Source organism: Herpailurus yagouaroundi, unplaced genomic scaffold, assembly GCF_014898765.1.
Source record: "Herpailurus yagouaroundi ecotype Mexico unplaced genomic scaffold, PumYag 410, whole genome shotgun sequence".
In the NCBI taxonomy this organism is placed as follows: Eukaryota; Metazoa; Chordata; class Mammalia; order Carnivora; family Felidae; genus Herpailurus; species Herpailurus yagouaroundi.
In genome coordinates this window covers 1,706,001-1,723,447 of record NW_024412627.1, presented here as the reverse complement: position 1 = coordinate 1,723,447, position 17,447 = coordinate 1,706,001, and the positions used below count along the sequence as shown (strand labels likewise).

The following is a 17,447-nucleotide window of genomic DNA, read 5'->3' as shown; positions in this document are numbered from 1 at the left end:
TTTTGTACGAAACTTTCAAACGCTTTTCCAGAGTGTCCCTACCGGTGTGCATTTCCAGCAGCGATGAACGAGGCTTCTGCTGCTTTGCATTCTTGCCAGCATTTGGTGTGGTCAGTGTTTTTGCATTTTAGCTCGTCTGGTAGATGTGTACTGGCATATTGTTATTTTTAAAAACAATTTTAATGTTTATTTATTTTTGAGAGAGAGAGCGAGAGAGCGAGCCAAGCAGGGGAGAGGCAGAGAGAGAGGGAGACACAGAATCTGAAGCAGGCTCCAGGCTCTGAGCTGTCAGCACAGAACCCGAGCAGGGCTCGAACCCCTGAACGGCGACTTTGTGACCTGAGCCATAGCCAGCCGCCTAACCAACCGAGCCACTGAGCGCCCCCTATCATTGTCATTTTAATTTGCAATTCCCCTAAAGACATACTGTGTGGAGCATATTTTAATATGCTTATTTTTCATCTCTTAGGTTACTGATTTTAGAGTTTGCTTTATTTCGGGGCACCTGGGTGGCTCAGTAGGTTGGGGGACAGACTTCAGCTCAGGTCATGATCTCATGTTCTGTGAGTTTGAGCCCCATGTTGGGCTCTGTGCTGACTGCTCAGAGCCTGGAGCCTGCTTTGGATTCTGTGTCTCCCTCTCTTGTGTTCTATCAAAAATAAATAAACATTTTTAGAAATCTAGTTTTATTTCTTTTTTTTTTTTAATTTAGAATGTGAGGGGGGTGCTGGGGAGAAGGGCAGAAGGGGAGAGAGAGAGAGAGAGGGAGAGAGAGAGAATCTTAAGCAGCCTCCACGCTAAGTGTGGTCTCGATCCCACAATCCTGGGACCATGATCTGATCTGAAATCAACAGTCGGATGCTCAACCGACTGAGCCACCCAGGCACCCCAAGATTTCTTAAGTTCTAGTATCTGTGTTCAATGCTATAGATTTCCCTCTAAGCACCTCTTTCACCACACCTCACAAATTTCGATAAGTTATGTTTTTATTTTCATTTATTTATTTTTATTTTTATTTTTTTAATTTTTTTTTCAACGTTTATTTATTTTTTGGGACAGAGAGAGACAGAGCATGAACGGGGGAGGGGCAGAGAGAGAGGGAGACACAGAATCGGAAACAGGCTCCAGGCTCTGAGCCATCAGCCCAGAGCCTGACGCGAGGCTCGAACTCACGGACCGCGAGATCGTGACCTGGCTGAAGTCGGACGCTTAACCGACTGCGCCACCCAGGCGCCCCTATTTTCATTTATTTAAAAATATTTCAGGGGCACCTGGGTGGCTCTCAGTTGGTTAAGTGTCCGACTCTTGATTTCAGCTCAGGTCATGATCTCAGTTGTGAGATTGAGCCCTGCATCGGGCTCTGTGCTGACAGTGTGGAGCATGCTTGGGATTCCCTCTCTCTCTCTCTCTCTCTCTCTGCCCTTTACCACTCATGATTGTTCTCTCTCTCTCTCTCAAAATAAATAAACTTTAAACAATAAAAATAAAATACTTAAAAAATTTCTTCTCTGATGTATTCTTTGATCTATGTGTGCTTTTTCTTCAATTATTTTGGGATTTTCCAGGTTGCTTTCTATTATTGATTTCTAGTTTAATTCCGTTGTAGACTAAGTATGTATTTTATATGATTTCTAATCTTTTGAATTTGTTAAAGTTATTTTACAGTGTAAACTGTGGTGTGTCTTGGTGAATGTTCCATGTGAGCTTAGAAGAAAGTATAATCTTCTGTTGTTAAGTTATGTGAATGTCCATTAGATTCAGTTGATTGATAGTGCTGTTCGATTTAGCTATATGCTTACTGAGTTTTGCTTAATGGATCTGTCAATCACTAAAAAAAAAAAAAAAAAAAGGTGTTGAAGTCTCCAACTTCCAATATTATTAATATCCAATGATATTATTACCCAAATAATAGTGGATTTGTCTATTTCTCCTTGTCGTTCTATCAGTTTTTGCCTTATGTATTTTGACACTCTGTTGTTAGGTGCATATACATTAAGGGCTGTTATGTCTTCTTGGAGAATGGACCCTTTTATCATTTTATAATTTTCTCTTTAATCCCTGCTACTATTCCTTGTGCTGAAGTCTGCTTTGTCTGAAGTTAATACGGCTACTCCAGCTTTCTTTTGATTAATGTTAGCATGGTATACCTTTCTTTACCCCATTAGTTTTCATTTAAGTGCATGTATACAATTAAGATGGGTTTCTTGTAGGGGCACGTGGATGGCTCAGTCAGTTAAGCATTCAACTTTAGCTCAGGTCATGATCTCACAGTTCGCAAGTTCAAGCCCTGTGTCAGGCTCTGCGGACAGCTCAGAGGCTGGAGTCTGGAGCCTGCTTCAGATTCTGTGACTCCCTCTTTCTCTTCCCCTCCCCCCCTTACACTCTCTCTCTCTCAAAAATAAACATAAAAAAAAATTTTTTTTAATGGGTTTCTTGTAGACAAAATGCAGTTGGGTCTTACTTTTTAAGCCACTCTGACAGTCTCTATATTTTAGTTGGTGTATTTAAACTATTCAACTTTAAAATGTTTATCAGTATAATTGGGCTAATATCTAGCTTGTTGGTAACTGCTTTGTATTCATTGCACGTTTTCTTTGTTTCTTAAAAAACGTGCTCTTTTTCTGATTTTTCTGGTCTTCACTGAGCATTTTATAGAATTAAGTTTTCTCTCCTCTCTTAACATATAAATTATACTTCTTTTTTTTTTTAAGTTTACTGATTGTCATAGAGGTTGCAATATGTATTTACAACGTAATCTAAATTTATTTTCGAGCAACACTGTTGTGTTACAGGTACTACAAAATTTTCCCAATTCCTCCCTCCCATTCCCTGTAACTTCGTTGCCATTCATTTCACTTATTCGTATGTTATAATCACCCAACATGATTATTACTTTGAATAGCTATGTATCACATCAGTTCAGGGTTTTTCATACAATTTCATTTTTATTTTCCTTAATTTATCTCTTCTCTGACACTCTTCTTTATGTAGATCTGAGTTTCTAACATTATTTTCTCTCTCTCCAAAGAACTTCTTTTAACAATTCTTGGGAGGCAGGTCTATTGGCCACAAATTTCCTTGGTTTTTGTTTGTTTGAGAACATCTCCTTCACTTTTGAGGGGTAATTTCACTGGATGCTAAATTCTAGGTTGGTGGCTTTTATCTTTTTTTTTTTTTTTAAATGTTTATTTATTTATTTATTTTGAGAGAGAGGGTGAGAGAGTGATAGCATGCACTCGAGCGGGGGCAGGGGCGGGGGGCGGGGGCGGTGGAGAGAGAATCCCAAGCAGGCTCCATACTGTCAGCCCTGAGCCTGACTCCGGGCTCAGTCTCACGAACCGTGAGATCACGACCTGAGTGGAAATCAAGAGTCGGAGGCTTAACCAACTGAGCCACCCAGGTGCCCTGGTGGTTTTCTCTTTCAATACTTTGAATACTTCATCCCACTGTCTTCTTGCTAGCCTGGTTTTGACAAAAAGTCTGTTTCTTTATAGATAAGGGGTTTTCCCCTGCACTTGCTCCTTTCAAGATTTCTTCTTTGTCTTTGGTTTTCTGCAGTTTGAATATGGTATGCCCAGGTACAGATCCTTTGATATTTATCTTGCGCCTGGTATTCTTTAAGCTTCCTGGATCTGTTCTGCAGTGTTTGTCGTTAGCGTAGAAAATTCTCCACCACTGTCACTTCAAATATTCCTTCTGTTCCTTTCTCATTTTCTTCCCCTTCTGGTTTTCCCATTGTGCACATGCAGCGCCTTTTCAGGGGCACCACAGTCCTTGAATATATTCTCCCTTTTTTTTCTTTTGTCATTCTTTTCCTGTCTGCATTTCAGTTTGGGAAGTGTCTGTTGACAAAACTTCAAGCTCACTGGGCTGTGTCCAGTCAACTCACCGTTGTGTCCAGTCAACTCACTAAGACTGTTACTCATATCTGTGTGGCGTATTTTTTTTTTCCTGACGGTCCTTTCTGAATCTTCCATAGAGTGTCCTTTTCTGTGCTTCCACATCGTCTACTTTCTCTGTGAGGTCCTTGAACATATGCGTTTGTAGTTACTGTCTCATTAAGTCTCGAACCTGTATCCTCTCTTCCTCTGAGAGTTGCTTTGTCTTCTCAGGCTGTGTTTTTTTTCTTGCCTTTCAGCGTATCTTGGCAATTTCTGTTGAAAGCCGGACCCGATATAGTGCATAATAGGAAACAAGATAATTAGGTTGCTAATGTGAGGTTAATCTGGCGAGAAGCTGGCTGTGTTTGATATTTGCTGTAGCTGTAGGTCCTGAAGGCTTTTGTTTTCTCTAGTTTCCTTTTTTTTTTTTTTTTTTAACCCTCTGTGGTCTTTGGGTTTCCCTAAGAACTCCTTAGTAAATAAAATCACTGTCTTTGTATTCTCAGTTGTACTCCACCGGTGCACTGGAGCCCGTGGATAGGGTGGCAGGGTGTCAGAGGAGAAGCCATCTATTATGCTGTTACTGGATCTCCATTTTGTAGGACCTGAGTTCCCAGTCTGACCTTCAGAAGCATTTCTTAGACTTTTTTTTTTTTCTTGCCTTACCAGAGATGGGAAGGCTAGATGAGGCTGGAGTTGTCTTAATTTCCCCTTTCTCAGCTCAGATGTGGCTCTGGAAGCCTCCCTGAGAGGGCGGGCCTTTGTTATGGAGGATGCTTTCTGCGTATTCTAGAAGGGTTACTTCCCCCTCTCCCTACCCCCAAACAGGAGGGGATTTCTGTCTGGTAGAGACAGAATGCGGTAGGCTCCTCACGTAAAATCTATGAAAATCTATGAAAATCTATGAAAGTAGGGGGTCCTTCTAAGACTGGGCCCCCAAGATTTATCTCCTGAGCTAGTTCACAGTCAACTTCCTGCAGTTTATCAGAATTATCATGCAAGTGTTCCTACCGATTATTAGCTAAGGTGGTTTCTGCACCTGCTAAGCTGGTCTACTTAGCTGTGAATCTCTGTGTTCACCTTGTCTCTCCAGATTTCGGGGTGGCGGCACACCCCATGACCTCCATTCCCGGAAGGGTCTACGGAAAGTCTTTGGTCTTCACTTTGTTCAACTTCTCTCCTGTGAGGGTGGCAGCGATGATGTCCAAGCGCTTTCCGTGGCAGAGCTGAGACTCCGAGTCCTGTCCTCCAAGTTCTAAACCTCGTTGCCTTCCTTTGTTTTCCCTGGAAGCAGACTCTGAGACTAGGATTCTCATGCCAGCAACTTATCTCCATGGCGGTCCCAGGAAAACCCGAGAGAGGTATGGGAAGCACGACTGGGAAGGGAAAGAGTGAACACAGTCTGCATCGCTAAGTAGGCCGTCCCTGTGGCCAACTGAGGCTTAGCTGTGCCGCAGAACTCTTAGAAGAGGGGACCGAGCACGGTAAAGTCATCTCACCAAGGGGGAGGGAGCTGGGGTATTTATACGCCTCCTCCTCCCAGTCATTCGCCCAGAGCCCCAGAGGGTGGAAGTAGGAGAAGGACCAGAGGGGGTGCTGAGCAGGCTCCAAAAGCCAGGAGACAAGCCCCCAGGCAAAGAGCTGCACGTGCTGGAGGTCAGAGGTCAGGAGGTGGCAAGGCTGACTGGACCAAGGCCAAGGCGGGAGGAGAGTAACTGCCACAGGGTTGCTCTGCCTCTAGAATGAGGAATACTGGGGTCCGTGGGCGGCTCAGTCAGTTACGCAGCCGACTCCAGCTCAGGTCATGGTCTTGTGCTTCATGGACCCAAGCCCCGCGTCGGGCTCTGTGCTGACGGCTCGGAGCCTGGAGCCTGCTTTGGATTCTGTGTCTCCCTCTCTCTCTGCTCCTCCCCTGCTTGCGCTCTGTCTCTCTGTCTCTCTCTCCCAAAAATAAACACTAAAAAAGTTAAAATTAAATGAGGAATTACTTCCTTTGCTGAGCAGACCCCACTCTGATTCTTCGGCGAGCAAACCGCTGTAAGTTTTCGGATCTGAAGAGAGAAAAGCGTTTCGAAGCATTGGTCAGCTGTCCTCTTAATTCTCCACCCAACACAGTGCTTTACCGTCTGTTTTTTTTTTCTAGGTCTCTGTCATTGGTACGTAGATGTGACATTAAAACACGTCCAATTATTTATCTCCCTCCCAAAAGATGGAGTCTAGTTCCCCTCTCCTACTTGTGACCTGGCCTCAGTGGGCCTCTCCTTTTTTCTTTCTTTCTTTTTTTTGATGTTTATTTATTTTTGAGAGACAGGGAGAAACCGAGTCAGAGCAGGGGAGGAGCAGAGAGAGAGGGAGATACAGAATTTGGAGCAGGCTCCAGGGTCTGAGCCCGATGCGGGGCACAAACCCGCGAACCGTGAGATCATGACCCGTGCCAAGGTCAGACGCTTAACCAGCCAAACCACCCAGGCGCCCCTCAGTGGGCCTCTTCTAATAAATAGGATGTGGTGGAAATAGGATGCAGTGATTTCTAAGGTCCTGCTTCTACTAGGGATGCTCGCTCGCTCTCTCTCCCTCCCTCCATCCCTCTATCTCCCTCCCTCCCTCTCTTTCTCTTAACTCACACCTTGGGATCCCTGAGCTGACATGCGGGAAGTCCAGTTACACTGGAGGGAGCATATGGGCCGTCCACATAGAAACACAGTGAGAAGCCCAGGGAGCCCCAGCTGTTTGGAACTTTCCAGCCCAGGCCCAGATGTGCGCAAGCGAGTCATCAGCTGATTCCAGAGCCATCCCAGCTGACACCAAGGGGAACGGAGATGAGCTTAACTCACCAAACTCCGACAAAATTGCAAAAATCATGTGCAAAATAAATGTCGCTGTTGTTGTAACCTGTCGCCAAGCGGAGCAGAGACCCGCTGTCCCCACTGAGCCCTGCCAGATTGCAGACTCGGGGCGAAATAAATGCCACAAAATTCGGGGATAGCTTGGCACGCAGCCATAGTACCTCGACATATAACCGTGACACTCAACCCCCCACATTCTTCCTTGCTGATGGAACCCAGACTTTATCTGGGGGCAGCGATGTACCCTGCCTGATTCAGCCAGTCACGGCAATCCTATTCTAGCTTTGTCAGCCTCCTTTGTCCTGTGGGGGCAGGGCGGGGGGCAGGGGGTAGGCTGAGTAACCCAGTTCTGCCGGTGAAACACAAGCGGGAGTCTGTGGGGAGGAAGCCTCTGGGGAAATGTTAGCATTCCTGATGGCATTGGTCTTCCAGCTGCAACCACAGAACGTCTTGCCCCCACGAGAGGGGGGTCAAGACAACCACATTTGTGGGAGCCCTGACATCTGTGAACAAACTGGACTCCCGCAACAGCCAGTATCTGGAATTCTTGGAAGGTGAGAGGGAATTCACTGACATCTTCGAGCAGTTGAACTACACCAGCTGTGGCCAAGCTCCAGCCTGCCTTTACTAGGAGAAACTTGAAACCTCTGTTTATGCTTTTCGTTGCCTGGTTTTGGGGGAGGAGGGGGTTGGTTTTCTGCCTGGTTTTGTTTTAGTTTTACAGGACGGCCCCTGTGGGATCGTTTCGAGAGTGAGAGCCATCTGGAACCTCTGAGCTGGCATGGCTTTTTGGTTTTGGCGGGTAAGGACGGACGGAGAGCCAACAACCCTGAGCCAAGTTCTGTGGACATAGCCAGGAGACTGTGTCAAAGGGGCTGAGCGTTGGTCCTTTTGGCCGTCGCCTTTGGGGCAGGGTGACATCCAATCGTGCCCCAGTCGGGTGGTGATGGTGGGGATGACAGGTGTGGGGGGGGCAGGGATGTTGATGACGATGTTGGTGGAGATGATGATGGTCGTTATAAAGGTGATGGTAAGTGGGGGCGACGGTAACGTCAATGATGATGTTGATGATGATGGTGGGGATAATGATGGCGGTGGTGGCAATGACAGGATGCTATTAAGAGCCGATACGGGGGCGCCTGGGTGGCGCAGTCGGTTAAGCGTCCGACTTCAGCCAGGTCACGATCTCGCCGTCCGTGAGTTCGAGCCCCGCGTCGGGCTCTGGGCTGATGGCTCGGAGCCTGGAGCCTGTTTCCGATTCTGTGTCTCCCTCTCTCTCTGCCCCTCGCCCATTCATGCTCCGTCTCTCTCTGTCCCAAAAATAAATAAACGTTGAAAAAAAAAATTTAAGAGCCGATACGTACACGGTGGCTCAGTCGGTTGAGCCTGTGACTCTTGATTTCGGCTCAGGTCACGGTCCCAGGAGGGGTGTGGGATCGAGCCCCATGTGAGGCTCCATGTGTGAAGCCTGCTTTGGATTCTCTCTTTCCCTCTCCCTCTGCCCCTCCCCCCCCACCCCCGCACACACTCTCTCTCTTAAAAAAAAGACATTAGGGATTACATATGGAATTACCTATTACAAAAGATCTTAGATAGTAGTGTGGCACTTTATGCCAGACCCTGTTGTAGCCCAATATACCTACATACTAATTCCGGAAGCTCTAGGACTTAGGTGCTATTAGTCCCTTTTTTATTTTTATTTATTTTATTTTTTATTATTATTATTTTTAAACATTTATTTATTTTTGAGACAGAGAGAGACAGAGCATGAACGGGGGGAGGGCCAGAGAGAGAGGGAGACACAGAATCTGAAGCAGGCTCCAGGCTCTGAGCTGTCAGCACAGAGCCCGACGCGGGGCTCGAACTCACGGACCGTGAGATCGTGACCTGAGCGAAGTCGGACGCTCAACCGACTGAGCCACCCAGGCGCCCCTTTTTTTTTTTTTTTTTAGTCCCTTTTTTAAAACAGGAGCAGAGAAGGTCAGTAACTTGCTCAAGATCTCGTAACTCGTCAGTGCTGAGTGTGCATGCCCTTTCTCGGAAGAGGGAACCATCTCCCAGGAGCCCAACAGACATTACGTACCCACTTTGTTGGTTGCAATGGTTATGATCTGTCATCTGGGAGGAATGTACATGGGGTTGAAGAACTATAGACTCCTTACTTCACTGATTTCCTGGGGGGGTGGGGAGGGGGAGGGAAAAGTCCTGAGTTACCCTGGTCTTGGGGTGTCTTCATCCAGGCCACCACCAACCCAGCTGTCGGAGTTCACAAAGTTGAATCAATCTCTCTCCCCCCCCCCCAAATCAAGAATCCCTCTGTAGCTCCCCATTGCTGAAGGGTTAAACCAGAGTTTCTCAATCTCAGCTCTATTGACATTTTGAACCGGATAGCCCACTGCCGTGGGCGGCTGTCCTGTGCATTGTAGAATATTTAGTGGCATGTTTGGCCTCTACTCACTAGATGCCAGAAACATCCTCCAGCTGTGACCATCATCATGTCTCCATGTGTTGCCAAATGCCCCCTTGTTCGGGGAGGGGGAATCACGTGGCCCCCACTTTAGAACCCCGGGGTTAAAGGAAACAGGCTTCCCACCTATAGAAAGCGATTTGACCACAGGTCTTAGAAGACCCTCCCAGCAGACAGTGGGCTCCCCAAAGGGTAGGGTCCCAGCCTTACTCCTTGTTTCTAGTCCCTTGAGGTTGATCTGTAGCTCGTAGCAATGACGACTCAAGAAATAGTGCTCAGTTCAGGCGTAACCAGACTGTAGTCGGGGATGAAACTGTGCAAACAGAGAGCATGGGGAGTACTGAGGGGGGGGGGGGCTCTGGAAGAGGTCCTAAGGACATCTCTGAAGAGGAGAGGCCTGCAGTTGGAAGCAGAGGAGCCTTCTGGCGGAGGCAGAAGGGAAGACGGGCATCTGAGGCAAAAGGCAGCGTGGGGCGTTCAAGTCCACCCCGGGGAGTGCCGCGGTGGGGTGAGCCGTGCGGCTCAGGAGCTGTTACAAAAAGATCTTGAACACGAGGATTGGGTGACGTGGAGCCTCGAAGAATTCCAAACCAAGGCATGAGAGGCCCAGCCTTGGCTTTTAGAATAACCTCTGTCTGTGGCAGCTGTGTGGATGGAGACACAGCTGGGGACCAGCTGGGACAATAATCCAAGTGAGAGCAGGGGCCCAGTGGAGGGGAGAGCAGGAGGCAGAGTCCTCCTATTTCCTTGTGCGTAAATTCTGATCCTTTCCAAGCGTGTAAAGGCAGATGTAAAATTTCCAGCCCCTAATAAGAGGTTAGTAATAGAACTTTCTTCCCCGTCCGCTCTGCACCGCGGTTTACGCAGTTTCTGGGCTAGCTGTGCGTTTCCTCCTTTCCTCAGTCTGGGAAAGCATCTTCTTCCATAAGGACCTGATGCCTCCTCACTGGAGAATTCTTGAGCCCGAGACAGAGGCTCCCTCCTCAACAGGCTGAGGGCATGTTACAATTCGTTTGTTTTCTCTGTTAGACAGTGAGCATTTTGAGGCTATGACTTTTGTCTTGCCCATTAATTCCTGGAACCAGTATTGAATGGGCACCTGCTACGTGCCAGGCACTGGGATACGGCTGTGAACACCTGTCTTGTATCCCGAGCACCCACAGAGGGCCCGGTGACTGAGTGAGTGAGTGAGTGAGTGAGAATGTATGGAGAGTGGGGCAGGAGAGGAAGGCTGAGGCCTGGAGAGGTTCCGTGAGTTACCTGTGACTGTCTGGCAGGAAGTGGCCGAGGAGGAGCTAAAGCCCCAGACAATGAAAGAACATGGAAACCAGGGCTTGGCACACAGTGGGGCTCCATTCCGGGTGCTCTCCTGTGAGGTTTTCTGTTTTCCCAGAGCTGCCCCCACCTTCAGCAGGACCAGGCATGGCTTTGCCTCTTCAGCTGGTTGATCAAAGACGTAGGAACTATGCGCATGTTTGTGGGGGATGTGAGTGGCTTGTCTCCCACACACACTTGTCCCCATGCTGCAAAGTAACGGCCTGCTTTCCCTCCGGGGATCTGCCCACCCTCAACTCTCCACGCACATGCATGCACGGGACTCGATGCCCAGCCTAGGATGGGAACGTGTGGTCCAGACCTCTGTCATTCAGTGGACCTGGTGCCACGGGCCTCAAGGCTACCGAGCTTGGTCAGGGGGCAAGCATGTGACCCGAGTGCCCTCCGCGCGTGTCCAATCGGGCTGAGCTTCAAGGCTATGGTGGGCCTCTGGGACAAGAGCACGTACACCCTTTGGCAACTGGACGCGAGTGCGGAAGGTGCGGATTTTCACTTCGTTGCCTTTGGGTGCCATCAAATAACCACCAGGTGAGGTCCTTTCTATCAATGGAAACCCACAGAAGGAAGTCAAGAGACGGAGAAAGAGAGAGTGAAATTACATCCCGATGTTCGGTGTTTCTGTCTGAGCTCCCGGATCCAGCCAGGTCGGAAGCCAGCAAGATCTCCCCCTACCTACATTTTGGTTATTTTCTCAAGCCAGTCTATTGGATTTACAGTCTTAACTCTTGTGGTGCTTTATTGGCTGCTCAGCCTGTAGCAGGGAAATCTTGGTACTGGTGAGTCTCCGGTGGGAGGAAGTAGGAACGCAGCATGGAAAAGCTGTCGACAGGGTGACCTCCCCCCTCCAACATTGTGGCTGTTTTGCAAGAGGAAGGCATCAGAACACCAGACCCTTGAACAAGGGACAAGCCAATGTATGTGCTGCATTCCCAGAGTATATTTCCTAAACGGGGTGGCCTCCTGGTTCCAGACTTTCTTTTTGGGTCTTCTCGCAGACTCTGGCACAATCAGTGCTTCCTGTCCTTGGTGACGTCCTTCACTCCTCCTTGAGTGCTGTCCCTGTCTTTAGCTCAACTTACTTCTGGCTGATTCTCCTACCTCCTCCTTGTCTCAGGACACTCAGAGATGCCTCTGGAAATGTCACTCCTCCAGACTGGACTCAGCCCTGTAGCTCTCATTTCTTGGAAATTCACCATGTGCCCAGTGCCATGTAATCAACTGAGGCCCAGAGAGGTTGGGTAACTTGCCCCAGGTCTCACAGCTAGTGAGTGGGGAAAGCGAACTATACCCTGTACCTCCCCTACTCCACAGCCCGTGCCTTTAACCACTCTGGGATTCTATCCAGAGGCTGTACCTATGGGCTTCCTTGCCTCGAGGGCAGGACCCAGACCAAAATGAACTAATGTCCTAACCTGAGACCTGTTTTTCCCACCATAGTAGATGCTGTCAATGCCCCGCCCCTAACCCCTAGCACTTACCAGTCCAGCTTCTGGATGCAAGCACCAGTGACTCGACCCAAGGACATTCTCTGGCCACAGGAGACAGCTTAGCCTGTACAGAGGGCGAGGAGAAGCGTCAGAGACTTAGGGCCCACGGAGGCAAGTCGCAGCCAACGGTGATTGGAATTGGCAGGTAAATCGCCCAGTTTCTTGCATCCCAGGTCATTTGTCAGGGACAAGTTGAAGGCATGCTCTGTGGTGTCCCAGAGGCTCCAGAGAGACGGAGCTTGGTCCCCCAGCATTAACCTGCTCACTAACGCTCCTGCATGGGCTCCCTTCCCTCCCCCATCACTTCCCCTCCCTCTCACAGTCTTTTCTGGGATCCCTTCACAGATACATTGTGTTCCAGTCCTTGTCTCAGAGGCTTCTGGGGCTACCTAACCTAAGACAGCCACCTTCTGTAGCATCCTTGATAGTCCTCCGGTGAGCCACCCTCCCTGAACCTCAGTCCATATAAATTAGGTAGGATTGACTCCACCCCAGCTCAAAAGCGGGCAGGTGACTCGGGAGGGGCCAATCAGAACTCTGTGGTCCCTTAGCCTTAGTGATTTGGTAAGAGACTGGGCATGTGACTCATTGGAGCCAGAGAGACTCTGAGAATCTTCTGGAGCTGCTAAAATAGAGAGTTCACCTGTGCTGTCCACAGGTGTCTCACCTGTGCCACCTGGAGGATGTGGGGCTGGAGCCCTGGCAGCCATCTTGCGTGAAACCAGCTTACTGCATCTGAATATACAAAGACAGAACATGTGTTGTAGGCAGTTGCAATGATGGTCTCTCTTAACCCTCCCTAGACACCCTCCCTGACGTGTAACTCACCGGTGCCTCTGACTTGGACTCCAAGCTCCACCATGTGACTCGTTCTGGCCAATAGGATGTTAGCAGATGTGATGGCGGGGGGGTGGGGAGGGGGGTGCAGAAGCATGGTTTGCTTCCAAGATTGGATTTATTTGTATTTCTGCCCTTGCCACGAGGATGCCTCAAGGCTGGGCCCATGCACAGGATAAGAGATAATGTGGAGTAGAGTTGCTTCATCTGTCAAGCCGTGACCAGTCTAGATTGGCCAACAGCCAGCCATGCCCAGACATGCAAGAGCCCAGCCAAGGCCAGCAGAGTCACCTGGCCAACCATTGTCCCATGGGCAGCATTACTATAGCAGTATGTATCTGATGCAATTCTCAGTTAAATTAGCAAGTTGAAGCCATACAGAAAAGCTTAAAAAACTGAGTGAAAATCACCTCAAATCTCAGAGGTGGCCCCTGGTGACATTTTGGTGACCATCTCTCCAGTGCACGTGACGCGCACCATGCACACCTCCATGCACAACCATGACCACAGAATTAATATAACTTTGGCAAGACCGGGGAGGGTCCTGGGGCAAAAGGCCGCAAAGAGAAGGCTATGACGTCATCTTCTAATGAAGGTTGTTGCCTCAGGACATCTGGGAGGCAATAATGATGATGAAAGGATTAGCATTGGGCATGCAGAGAGGAAAATTGAAAGGCTGAGGTCTCAGGGCGATTGAAGGAGGTTTAAAAAACATGATGGTTAAGAAATCAGAGATACACAGGGGGGAAAAAAAAAGCAGGAATGGGAAGATTGTTGGGAAAGAATCAGGCTGGTTTATTTAAAACTCTGTTGCCCCAGGGGCGCCTGGGCGGCTCAGTCAGTTAAGCATCCAACTTTGGCTCAAGTCATGATCTCATGGTTCATGGGTTCAAGCCCTGCTGACAGCTCAGAGCCTGGAGTCTGCTTCAGATTCTGTGTCTCCCTCTCTCTCTGCCCCTCCCCTGCTTGTGCTCTGTCTCTCTGTCTCTCAAAAATAAATAAATGTTTAAAAAAAAAAAACCAAAAACCTCTGTTGCCCCAAACTCTGTGGTTTATTCATTCATTAATTCAATGAACATTTATTGATGCCTATTATGTGTCATCACATCCTAGTAGCTAAGGATTGCAAAGGTGAATGAGCCATGCCCCCAGTCCCCAGGGAGCTTGTGGTCAGCTGAAGGAAAGAGTGACCTGATAATTAGGGTTCAGCATGATGCCAGTTCTGAGAGGGGAAAGCATGCAAATGGAGAAAATTTTCTAGAGAAGGGCCAACCAAGCTGGCATCTGATGGATGAATGGGAGTTCTCCAGTTTGAGGATGAGTGGGACGAGATGGGGAGAGTGACCCAAGGGGAACAAAATTTGCAGAAGTTTGAAAGTGAGACCAGTCACTGGGGTAATTGATATGAGATCCAGGAAGCAAGGGGGTAGGGAGAGTGACAAGACAGGGAGAAAAGAAACAGTTCTAATCCAGGAGAACAGTAGCTTTTAAATCTTTTTGATTGCCCCATGGTAAGATATGCATATTCTATTTTGGCCCTGTATAATCATGCATGCGTGTGTGTGTGTGCACGCATGTGTGTGTATCTGAAGCAAAGGTCAGAAAAGCAATATTTCACCCTGCAGCATGCTATTCATTCTGATATTTTGTTCTATTTCGTTTTAAAATGTTGGCCAGGGGTGAAATAAGCTGACCACAAAATAACCCACATCGTATGATTTCATTCCTATAAAATTCTGTTAACAGGCAAAACTAATCTACAGTGGTATAAATGAGATCAGGGGTTGTGTGGGGGTGCGGTCTGGGTGGCAGCAAGATTAACTGCAAAGAAGTGAAAGAGAACTTTCTCAAGAGATGGAAAATTTCTATATCTCGACTGGGGTGGTGGTTACATGGGCACATGCATTTGTCAAAAACAAATACATAAAAATAAACGCATGCGAGAGAACTTTCTTGGGTGGTGTTGCTGTGCTATATCTTGATAAAGGATTTGCATTGCACAGGTGAACGCATTTGTCAAAACTCACCAAACGGCACACTTAAGATCTGTGCCCTTCATTGTATGTAAATTTTACATCAAAAAAGAAGACAAACTGTGGACAAACACTGACCTGTAGTTGGTGAGGTAGGTGCACGCTGAAGGATTAGGAGGAAGTATTGTGGTGTCGGCAGCAAACCATTTTGAAATGGGGAGAGCCGTGTGCAGATGGACAGATAGGTGATGAACGTACAGTAAAATGCTAATGCATGTCACTCAGTGAAAAAAGACTAGCCTTTTTCGTTCCTGATGCTGGAATAACTGGACATCCACCTGCAAAAGGATGAAGCTGGATCCCTACCTCACATCATATCCAAACATTAATTCAAAATGGATCAAGGACCTAAACACAAGAGATACACTATAAAACTCTTAAGTGAAGACATAGGGTGTGCATCTTCCAGACCTTGGGTTAGGCAACGGTTTCTTAGCTATGACACAAAAAAGTACAATCAACAAGAGAACAAAAAAAAAAACCAAAAAAAAAAACAAGGAAACTTGATATCGTCAAATTGCAAAGCTTCTGTGGTTTGGAGGATGCCACCAAGGAGGTGGAAAGACAATCCACAGAATCAAAGAACACTTTTGCCAACCCTGTATCTGATAAAAGGCTTGTCTCTAGAATGTGTCAGCAACAATTGCACCTCAGTAATAACAATACGGGTGACTCAATTTTGAAATGGTAAAAGATCTGAACAGACAGTTGTCCAAAAAAGATACACAAGTGGCCAACAAGCACAGGAAAAAAAAATACTCAACTTCATCAGGGAGATGCAAATCAAAACCACCATGAGGTACCTCTTGGAACCCACCAGGAGGACTATTATCAAAAAGACAGACAAGAGTGAGCGTTGGTGAGGATGCAGAGAAATTGCAGTTCCGTATGCAGCTGGTAGAGACGTCAGAGAGTACAGCTACTTTGGAAAACAGGCTGGCAGTTTATGACCCAGAAATTCCACTCCTGGGCATATAAGCAAGAGGAGTTAAAACTTGGGTCCATATGAAAACTTGTACGCAAATGTTCATAGCAGCTTTATGTGTAATAGCCAAAGGGGCAGAAACGATCCAGATGTTCATCAACTGACGGCGGATAAATAAAACGTGGCATGGATGAACCTTAAAAACATGATGCTAAGTGAAAGAAGTCAGTTGCAAAGGATCCCGTGTTGTGTGTTCTATGAGTAGGAAATGCCCACAGTAAGCAAATTCAGAGTGATAGAAAGCAGATTAGTGTTGCTAGGGCTGGAGGTGGGAAGGGTGGAGTAGGAGGCTGAGGGTTGAGGGGTGCAGGATTTCTCTGGGTAGATGAAGGTGTTCTAAAATTGATTGTGGTGAAGGTTGCACAAGTCTGTGAGCATACCAAAGCAATCGAGTTGCACACCTTTAATGAACGAATTGTAGGATTTGCATACCGCATCTCAAGAAAGCTGTTCAAAAATGTCAACATAGGGCCCCCTGGGTGGCTCAGTCAGTTAAGCATCTGACTCTTGATTTCGGCTCAGGCCGTGATCTCATGGTTTGTGAGTTAGAGCCTCACATCGGGCTCTGGGCTGACATCATGGAGCCTGCTTGGGATTCTGTCTCCCTCTCTCTCTCTGCCCCTTCCCTGCTCGCTCTCTCTCTCTTTCTCAAAATAAATAAAAATAAACTTACAGGCTCCTGGGTGGCTCGGTCGGTTAAGCGTCCGACTTCAGCTCAGGTCATGAGCTCACGGTTCGTGAGTTTGAGCCCCACATTGGGCTCTGTTTTGACAGCTAAGAGCCTGGAGCCTGCTTCAAATTCTGTGTCTCCCTCTCTCTCTGCTCCCCCCCCCGCTCATGCTCTCTCTCTCAAAAATAAATATAAACATTAAAAAAATAAACTTAAAAAATGTTAACATAGATATAAAAGAAACATTTGATAAGTTGCCCTTAACCCAAATGAAACACTTTTGCTCTTCAAAAGACACTGCCAAGAAAATAAAAAGATCTGCCACAGAATGGTAGAAAATATGTGCAAATTATATACCTACGAAAGGACTCGCATCCATAGTATACAAAGAACTCTCCAAACTCGATAAGAAAACAACTAAACATTTTTAAATGGGCAAAAGGCTTGAACAGGCATTTCACCAATAAATATAAACATATGGCAAATAAGCACATGAAAGGATGTTCAATGTCAGCAGTCATTTGGGAATTAGAAATTAAAACCACAATGAGACAGCACAACACACATTAGAATGGCTCACATTTTTTCAGTGTACTGACACTACCGAGTGATTGCGAGAGCAGAAACAACTGGAATTCTCATACATTGCTGGTGGGGAGGCCAAATGACAGTCATTTAGAAAATAGTTCGGCAGTTTCTTATAAGGTAAAACATGTTTTACCATATGACCTACTGTCCTACTCCTAGGTATTTACTCTAGAGAAACGAAATGTCTTCATTTCTGTCTGCAGGGGTGCCTGGGTGGCTCAGGTGGTTAAGCGTCTGACTCTTGACTTTGGCTCAGGTCACGATCTCGTGGTTCACGGGTTCGAGCCCCGTGTTGGGCTCTGCATTGACAGAGCAGAG

General features: G+C 47.2%; 1 long non-coding RNA gene across 1 annotated transcript; it reads right to left on the bottom strand.

Moving 5' to 3' along the window:
- Positions 1-8,778: 8,778 nt before the first annotated feature.
- On the bottom strand, positions 8,779-13,695 carry LOC121022475 (uncharacterized). Its single transcript, XR_005786963.1, has 3 exons — positions 12,684-13,695; positions 12,008-12,080; positions 8,779-8,901 (listed from the first exon to the last, which is right to left on the bottom strand). It is a non-coding gene; the product is annotated as an uncharacterized LOC121022475 (long non-coding RNA).
- Positions 13,696-17,447: the final 3,752 nt, after the last annotated feature.